Genomic DNA, 8779 nt, shown 5'->3' with positions numbered 1-8779 from the left:
CCTACAGATGATAATAAAGCTGATCGGTGAATCTCAAGTCCACTGGGCCAGTGGAGGAAGACCCCTGGGACAACCCACAGGCAACCTATGTGATTTGTTAGATTTAAGGCCAATAATTAACAGCTTTATTAATAAAAGTGTTATTTATCAAGCTAATTATTATTTTATTTTTTGCTTTCCCAAATCCCTTATAATGTGTTCACTAATCAATGAATATCATAATCAGCTTATATCAGTTACTTCCTAAATCTCCCATCTTTTTAGATGCAGAAGTGTGAGCACCAAACCTCAGGAATAACAGTACCCCAAGGCCCTTCATTTGTCCTCTTTTTGCTCCAAGGTGCACAAATTGCTTTTTGGTGCCCCTGAGCCCTCCATTTGCTCTCCCCTCATGAGGACTGCTTCCTTTTTGGACAGCCCAGGGCTCTCCAGTTAGCTTTCGGCAAGCTGCTCTCCAGTACTTGAGTGCACCTCTGCTGCCCATGCAGGCCTGTTATTTCTTACTGTCTCATGGCCGTGCCCACCCCACCCCACTCCCGCAGGCACAGGCTGCAGCTGTGGGTAACGAGGCAGATGACGGTTGGATGTTGCAGACAAGTACAGGTATAGGGCATTACTTCGCTTTAGGATCGGGTAAATGCCGCGGGTGGGGCATTATGCCACCGGCAGCTACTGCGAGCTGAGGTCAGGCAGGAGCAATGCAGCTACTGCCAAGCCCCACCTATTGGGACCACAGGGTTGCGTGAAGGAGGTGCGCTGGAAGTAAGGGGAAGGGTGGTGGAGGAGTTTGTGAGGGGTGTGGAAGGGGCAGGTCTGCGCTTGGAGTTGCGTGCCCTGCATAAAACAGTCGTCTGTCTGCCCGGGACCGCCCTTGCGGCTGCGGGTAGCAGCTGCATCAGATTCAGATTACGGCTGTACTGGCGAGCCCCACACAGTGTAAAGGATGCAGCAGCTCGGGTCTCTAGGGGCGCACGGGGAAACAAAGCGCGTAACGTGCAACAGCGATAAGCGTAAAATGCCTCTTTGTCCCGAGGCATGCCGGGAGCTGTAGGCGCCTGGCACGAGGCGGCTTGTTGGCCGTGTCTGTGCAGCATGCCGGGAGCGGTAGTCTTCCGTCACCAGGCTTCCTGTCGGCCATGTTGGCCTGCAGGGCACGATGGAAGTAGTAGTCTTTCGGCACTGGATTAGGGGTTAGAATTAGGTTAGGGTAGGGTTTAGCGGTATGAAACAGAGCCAGAGAAGGGGACCAAAGCCGTGTAGAGGCAGTCTTCACTGCTGGAAAAATTACGGTCTTCAAACTAGGGGATAGTTCTGAGAGGGCTGTGCAGTTGGCTGGCCACTCGGTAACTGTGACAGCCTTTTGCAGGTGCTTAAATGTAACCTGTCAGTTGAAAGAGCATCGCAGTTGGGAAGTCTGCAGAGAGCTCAGGCTGGCCACAGAGGACGAGCTCTGACTTGCACCTTGGACATAGCTAAATCCTTGGGCTGCGCTGCATACTGGGGAGGCTGGGTGGGTGGCAGGTGCCTTAGTTGACTTGGGGAAGACTGTGTGTCAGTCTGCATGCTGCTGGGTGAAGGGACCTGGAGTTTGTTTCTGTGAGACTGAAGATGACTGCGGCACTGGGCAGGGCATATATTTGCTGAGCAGTGAGAATTTGAGTGATGTGCCAAGTGGTTAAGTAGCTTGAACTACAAATGTTCATTATGTGAGTAACAGGCTAAAATAATGTCTATTTTACATTGTGAGAAACATTTCCCCAGCTGCAGTATTTTACCTTTGTTCTGTCAGGCGTTTTCTCATTAGTCTTCAGGGTGGGATTTACTGGCCAGAGGAAGAGGTTTCTGAGGTGTTATTAGTGACTGCAGAAGGAAAATTACCAGTTATGCTTCTCTCTCAGGAGGTTCTGCTTTCCTTAAGGAAAGGCTGGTTAGTGATAGTAAGTGTCACTGGCTCTGCATGTTTGCTCCTGGAGCTGAGAAAACAAACAACAAAAAAAGGTAATTGGCCTTGATGTTTATGGTGTTGGAGGTAGGTTCAGCGGAAGTGCATTCTGGTGTGTGTCTTCCTGTTCTGCTGCACTGCCAAATGAAGGGCCAGCTTTGAATGTTGGGCAAAAATTCCTCTGGTTCACTACTGTTTTCCTGCTCATATGTGCTTTGGTATTTCTTTCTTAAAACTGAGGGTTCAGTCTTCCACTTATGGTTTATTGTTGAGAATTTGTTGCTGAGGGTTTTTTTGCTCAGGGTGTCCTGCTTTTGGCTGGGATAGAGTTAATTTTCTTCTTTATAGCTAGTATAGCACTGTGTTTTGGATTTGGGATGAAAATAAAGTTGATAACATACTGATGTTTTCAGTTGTTGCTAAGCAGTCAAGGACTGTCCAGCTTTTCATGCTGTTCTGTCAGCGAGAAGGCGAGAGGGTGCATGGGCAGCTGGGAGGGGACACATCCAGGACAGCTGACCCAAACTGGCCAAAGGGATATTCCATACCATACAACGTCATGCTCAGTATATAAACTGGGGGAGTTGGCCTGTTGGCCTGGGAGGGCCATTGCTCGGGAATGGGCTGGGCATTGGTCGGCGGGTGGTGAGCAATTGTGTTGTACATCACTTATTTGGTATATCCTTTTATGACACCCCCCCCCCCCTTCCTTTTCTGTCCTATTAAACTGTCTTTATCTCAATCCACAAATTTCACTTCTGTTTTTTATCACTTCTCTCCCCCATCTCACTAGGGCAGGGAGTGAGCGAATGGCTGTGAGGTATTTAGCTGCCTGCCAGGTTAAACCACAACAAGGGGTTATAGTTTATCACTTTATTTTGTGGGGGTCATTATTTGTCAGGTTTTAAAATGTAACATCATCCATAAACTTTAAATCCCCAACAACCATTTTGGTTCCAAGATTTCCAGTTTGTAACTTAGATTCAGAATTGACAACTTACAGAAATGGTAATGTCTAAATCCTAAGATAATAAACTGTAAGTCCTGAACCCTAAATGATAGGTTCTGAACCGTTCTGTGGGGTATGTAACCTTCTCCTGTGCCAACCAGGGTTCAGCTCTGTGCTCTCATCTAAGGTCTGGGTTTGATATGGTGCAGCCACCTTACACTATTATCAGACCGTTAAGGTGATGAGTCAGCAGAGCGCTGTGAAAATTGGGGGGGGGGGGCTTTATCCTAGAGGGAGGGCCGAAGTACAGCCAGGTGAAATCTGGGGTTTTCCTCTCGAATACCAGAGCCAAATCCTATCCCTGAAAGAAAAAGCAGGGGAGAAGCTGGCAGCTACTTAAATTTCTTGCCATGTCAAGGGCCGGAGGTGACCCTTCCCTACTACACTGGCAAATGGTGATTCAGTAATGGCCCCTCAGGTGTCACAGGAAGGGGAAAGATATTGGCACTGAACCATGTGATACACTCACTCCTGGGTGTCATTTATGTTCATTAATTAATAAACAATTGCGTTATTCTTTCAACTCATGTTCATGTCCCTTTATGCTCAGTAAAGAGGGCCTCAACACAGTTCTCCAAGAGAGAGGAGGTTACACATTGTGTCTGAGGGGATGGGGACCAGTCCCAAGCGTTCTTAGACCCCTTTAAGATTCCTCAACATTCCAGGACAACCCCAGAGCTGTTCATAGGGCTGCAGGGCATTTCTTTTGTAGTGCCATGGACAGTCAGCCATTTGGAATGGTTTGCATTGTCCTGGGGCAGCCAGGGTCCCTCCAATGCTGTGTGAGGTCCCAAGGCTGCCCCTGGCTTTACTGTCAGCACTCCAAGATGTTCCCAGTGTGTCTGCTGCCATGGGCTGGGGCATTCACTGGCAGGGTGGGAGATGGATTTTCCATGGGTCAGGTGACTTCCTGTCAGCCACACTGAGTCCTGCTGTAGGCATTAGGGGCCCTCTATTTGTCATGCAATGTGTGACAAAGCTCCCTGTTTAGACAGCTCCCCTGTCCCAGACTTTTACAGCTTTCAGGGCCAAGGGGCTGTGGGGCCAGGCTGCAACTGACGGCGGATGGGTGGATGCTGTGTTGACCCCTGGGACGGTTATGCACCAGGGAGTCATTGAACATCACCAGCTGGGACCAGAACTGCGGCCACAGCGTCAGAGTAGTTGAATGCGGACACGGGTTTTGTGCTGGGGTTATGGGTCCCATATGTTCCAGGGGAGCAGACAGGATCATCTCAGGCAGCATGAACGAAACCATGGGGCCACAACGTGAAGCTGCCAGAGCACTGGGACTGTGCCGGAGGGGGCTGGCAGGAGGAGCTTACTGTTGGAGTCAGAGTTGTCACGGGTGAGTTATACAGGGACCTGGACCATGTCAGGGCTGTGTCAAAGCAGAGGGTTGCAGTCACACTGGGAGGGATTGGGGCCATTCTGGAAGCATGGCACAGTGTCTGAGAGCTGTGGGTCTGTATGTGGCCATGGGGAGTCTTAGGCACTGCTGGATCCAAACCACAGGCTGGTAATGATGCTGCTGAGGAGCCCCAGGCTCCTGTTGGGGGTGAGAGCAGCACTCTGCACTCCAAAGTGGCTTCCAGGTCTGAGTGGGAGAAACGGCCCCTTCCAAAGTTACACCTCACAAAGCAGTATGCACTGCATCATGCCAGGAGATGTAGTCCTCTGGCACTGGGATTTCAGGCGGCCATGCTTGTGCATGCAGCATACTGGGAGATGTAGTCGTCTTCCAACTTGCCACTTCGTTCTGTGCAGCATGCTGGGGGATGTAATCTTCAGACACTGGGCTTCTAGTCTGCAGAGTTTATCTGTTCAGTATGCCAGGAGATGCGGTCTTCTGGAACGAGGATTCTGGCGGTCTACTTTGTTCTGCTCAGCATGCCAGGAGATGTAGTCTTCCAGCACTAGGCTTCCAGTCTGCCATGTTGTTCAATGCAGCATGCCAGGAGAAATCATCTTCTGGCACTAGGCATGTGGTTGGCCTTTTTTTTTTTTTTTTAAAATCAGCACAGCATGCTGAGATGCATAGTTTTCTGACACCAGGCTTATGGTCAGCTGTGTTCTTTTTCTCAGCATGCCAGGAGATGTAGTCTTTTGACACTGGGCTTCTGGGGTTGGTTGTATTGTTCTATGACGCAGGCTGGGAGATATAACCTTCTGGGACAGGCTGTTTGGTCAGCCGTTTTGTTATGCTCAGCATGCTAGGAGAATAAGGCTTCTGGCACACTGAACTTCCATACAGCCAGTTCTTTGTGGCATGCTGAGAAATATAGTCTTCCATGACTGAGCTGACAGCCTGCAATTATGTTTCGTGTGGCATGCCAGGACATGTAGCTGTTGGTCACCAGTCTTCCAAGGTGCCACAGAAGATGTGCACGTCATGATGGGAGGTGTAGCCTTTGGCATACCCCCCTTGAACTCCTCTTGTTCTCTCAGTTTCCCTACTGAGGCACTCACTTTTGCTCTGAGCCTTCTTTTGTCCCTCTGCCCCACTCAGGACCTCCCTACTCCCACCATGGTGCCTGCTGAGGACTTTCTTGTGCCTCACAGCTGTCTTATCTCTGTAGTCCCGTTACCGGAAGAATCCATAAAGGTCGCCTGAGTATAGCTGGAAAAATAAAAACAGAAGAAAATGTTTGCTAAAATACCAACAGAAGATGCCTGCCAGCCTGGGAACTCCTGGAGAAGTGCAGCTGGCATCCTTGAAGTGCAGCTGTGTTACCTAAGATATCCTGAGATAGCCTTAATTAGTGCAAAACCAAGAAACTGTGACAACAAACTTATCTGGAAAAGTGAAAAATAGTCAAAAAAGGGGAAAACATTCTGAGAAAGTAGGAATTGGCAACAGCTGTTGGCTGCTTTATCTGGAAGAACAGAAAAAGAATCTGGGCCAGTAAAAATTGGTCTGAGAAAATAGAAAACCTCTTAGAGAACTCCCCGTCTGAGAACTTCTCTATGTGATTTTCTGAACAGACAGGACCCTTGTAGAGGAGGCCTGGCTGATTCCAGACTATGTTTGCTTTTATCAAGATGTCTATCCCTTTTTTCCAATTCTTTCTTATTTGTCACATACCCTGTCACTTCTTAAATTTCCCTGGTGTGTCCCTTTTTTTTTTGTTGTTTTGTTTTTGTTTTCCCCGTTCTTCCTCATCCCAAGGCTTTACAGAGTCTCTGTGGCACGCTTTTGCCTCTGGAGTGTAGTTTGTACCCCTCTCGGTTTGTCAGAGCATCTCCTCAGGCCATCCCTCTTCCTCAGGGCGGTCTTTTTGTCCTCTCCTCCATCTTGCTCGCCTCCCATCAGTCATTGTCTCCCTGATGACATCTGTGCTCTGTTCAAATCTGTGCCCTTGATCCTTCTTCTGTCTCTCTGGCCGCCTCGGCACCCCTCTATTTTCTTCACGATGTTTCCTGCAGGCAACTTTGCCTTTCATGGCCATCCTTTAGCTCTGCAGCAGGCTTTGTATCTTTCTTACGCAAAGACAACACTTCCTCAGGCTTTCATTGTGCCCCAGAGCACTCTTGCCTTTCCCTTTGCCACGTCAGACGCCTCTGTTCTGTCCCTGCTCCACTGAGGACATCTGCGCTCTGTTCAGATTCCCTTCTGAGTACCTTGTTGTGTCAGCAATCCTTTGTTTGTCTCTATGTCCACGTTCCCCCTGTCCCCCAGAGCCCTTTTGTTGCTGTCACGACACCTCCCAAGACTGTCCTCATGCCCCATGGCACCCTTCAAGCTCTGTGGACCTCTTTGTATCTCTCTTATTCAGACAGATCCTTCCTCAGGCTTTGTGTGCCAGAGCTCTCCTACCTTATTACACTGCGACCTAGGATGTCTCCATTCAGTGGCTCGTCCCCCGAGGACATCTGTAGATTGCTGGGACACCTTCCTGAGTTTTGTGTCGTGCCCCAGAGCCGCCTTCTATCTCTGTTTTGCTTTTGACGACCTTTGCCTGTCATTGTGCCTCCCTAGGCCATCCTCATGGCCCACAGCCCTCTTTTGGCTCTGTAGTACCCTTGGCACCGTTCTGCCTCCCTGAAAACCTTTCCTGATGCTGTATTTCATCTCCAGAACGCTCATGTTGTCCTCTATGCTAGCTAGGACACCTCTGCTCAGTCCCTGGTCCCCTGAGGACGTTTACAGACTGTTTAAGTCCCCTCTGGACCATGTCGTCGTGTCCTTGAGCCTTCTTGTGTCTGTCCCCCTTGGAACCCCGCTGCTACCATCATGATGCCTTCCAAGCATGGAGTTAGGTGTTCCCGCAGCATGCTTTTAGCTCCGTAAGCCGCCTTTGGACTAATTTTGTCACAATCGCACCTCTCCCAAGATCTCCATTCCCCCCCAAAAAGCATTGTTTTTCTTCTTTATGGCATCTAGGATGCCTCCTGAGACCTTCCTTGTGCTCCACAGCATTTTTGTAACAATTTACCTCCCTTTCAATCTCCTTTATCCCTCTGAGCCTTTCATGATCCCCCTGCTCCGAGTCACTGTGCCTCCTGAGACCTTCTTTGTGTACCATGGCCCTGTTTTAGCTCTGTAGCAGACTTTGATACTCTCTTGTTCCCTCAGAAACCCATCTTCGGGTTTGTTTGTGCCTCAGAGCGCTCTTATCATCCTCTCTGCCATCTGTGGCGCCTCCATTTGGTCCCCAGAATCCTGAGGACATCTGTACTCTGTTCATATCCCCTCCAGACTCGCTCCTGGTGTCCCTGAGCCATCTTTGGTCTCTGTCTCATTCAAGACCCCTCTCATTGTGTCATGACACCTATAGATGCCTTCAAGGTTGCCCTTAGCACACCTTTAGCTTTGGAGCAGACCTTGCACCCCTCTCGTTCCCTCAGAAGACTTCCCAAGTCCCTCTAGCTGTGCATATCTTTGTTCCCTGGCCCTCTGATGACATGTTACTTGGTTTGGATCCCCTCTGGATTTAATTGTCGCATCCCAAATCCTGTTTCTGTCTCTTTGGCTCCCTCAGGATGCTTTTTCTCCCAGTCACAATGCCTCCCAAGACGTTCCTTGTGCTCCACATCTATCTTGTCACACTTTAGATGGGGCCCTCTTTGAGCCATTTGTTCCTCTATGCCATCTAGGATTCCTCTGTTCAGTCTCTGGCCACCCAAGACCATCTGTACTCTGCTCAGATGATCACCCAAGTTCCTCCTTGTTATCCCCATGCCTTCTTTTGTCCATCAGCCCCACTCAACACTCCTCTTGTCACAGTCATGACACCTCCCGACACCTTCCTCATTCTCCACAGCACCTTGTAGCACTTTATCTCCCTTTCCATCTGTCTTGTTCCCTCAGAGCCTCCCATCTTTCTTTGTGACGCAGCACTCTTTTATCTTTGCCATCGAGGGTGTCTCTGTTTCCTCTGGTTCCTCTCTCACTTAGCCACCTGTAATTTGCCTAGATGCCCTCCTGAAACTCTGAGGCCCTCACTCCAAGTGACTCCAAGCCTTCTTTTCTTACCCACCCCCTCATAATTCCTCTACTCTCTATAACCATGTCTTCCGAGTCCTTTCTTGTACTCCATGGCACTCTTGTAGCACTTTAGCTCCCTCTGTGTGGTTTGTTTCCCCCCTCCTCCCACTTTTTTCCCCTCACTTCAGAGCGCTCTTATCTTACTCTGACATTTAGGATGCCTTCATTCAGCCCCTGGCCCCCTGATGACATCTGTACTGTATTGAAATCCCCTTCAGAGTTCCTCGTTGTTATCTTTGAGGCTTCTTTGGTCTCTCAGGCCCCCTTGGGACTCCTCTGCTGCCTTTGAGCTCTGAGGAGACAACCCCTATGCCCTTGAGCTGTGTTTTAGTTTAGCAGG

Source organism: Phaethon aethereus (genome assembly GCF_964289735.1).
Source record: "Phaethon aethereus genome assembly, chromosome: 17".
Taxonomy (NCBI): domain Eukaryota; kingdom Metazoa; phylum Chordata; class Aves; order Phaethontiformes; family Phaethontidae; genus Phaethon; species Phaethon aethereus.
This window is presented reverse-complemented; position numbering follows the sequence as displayed.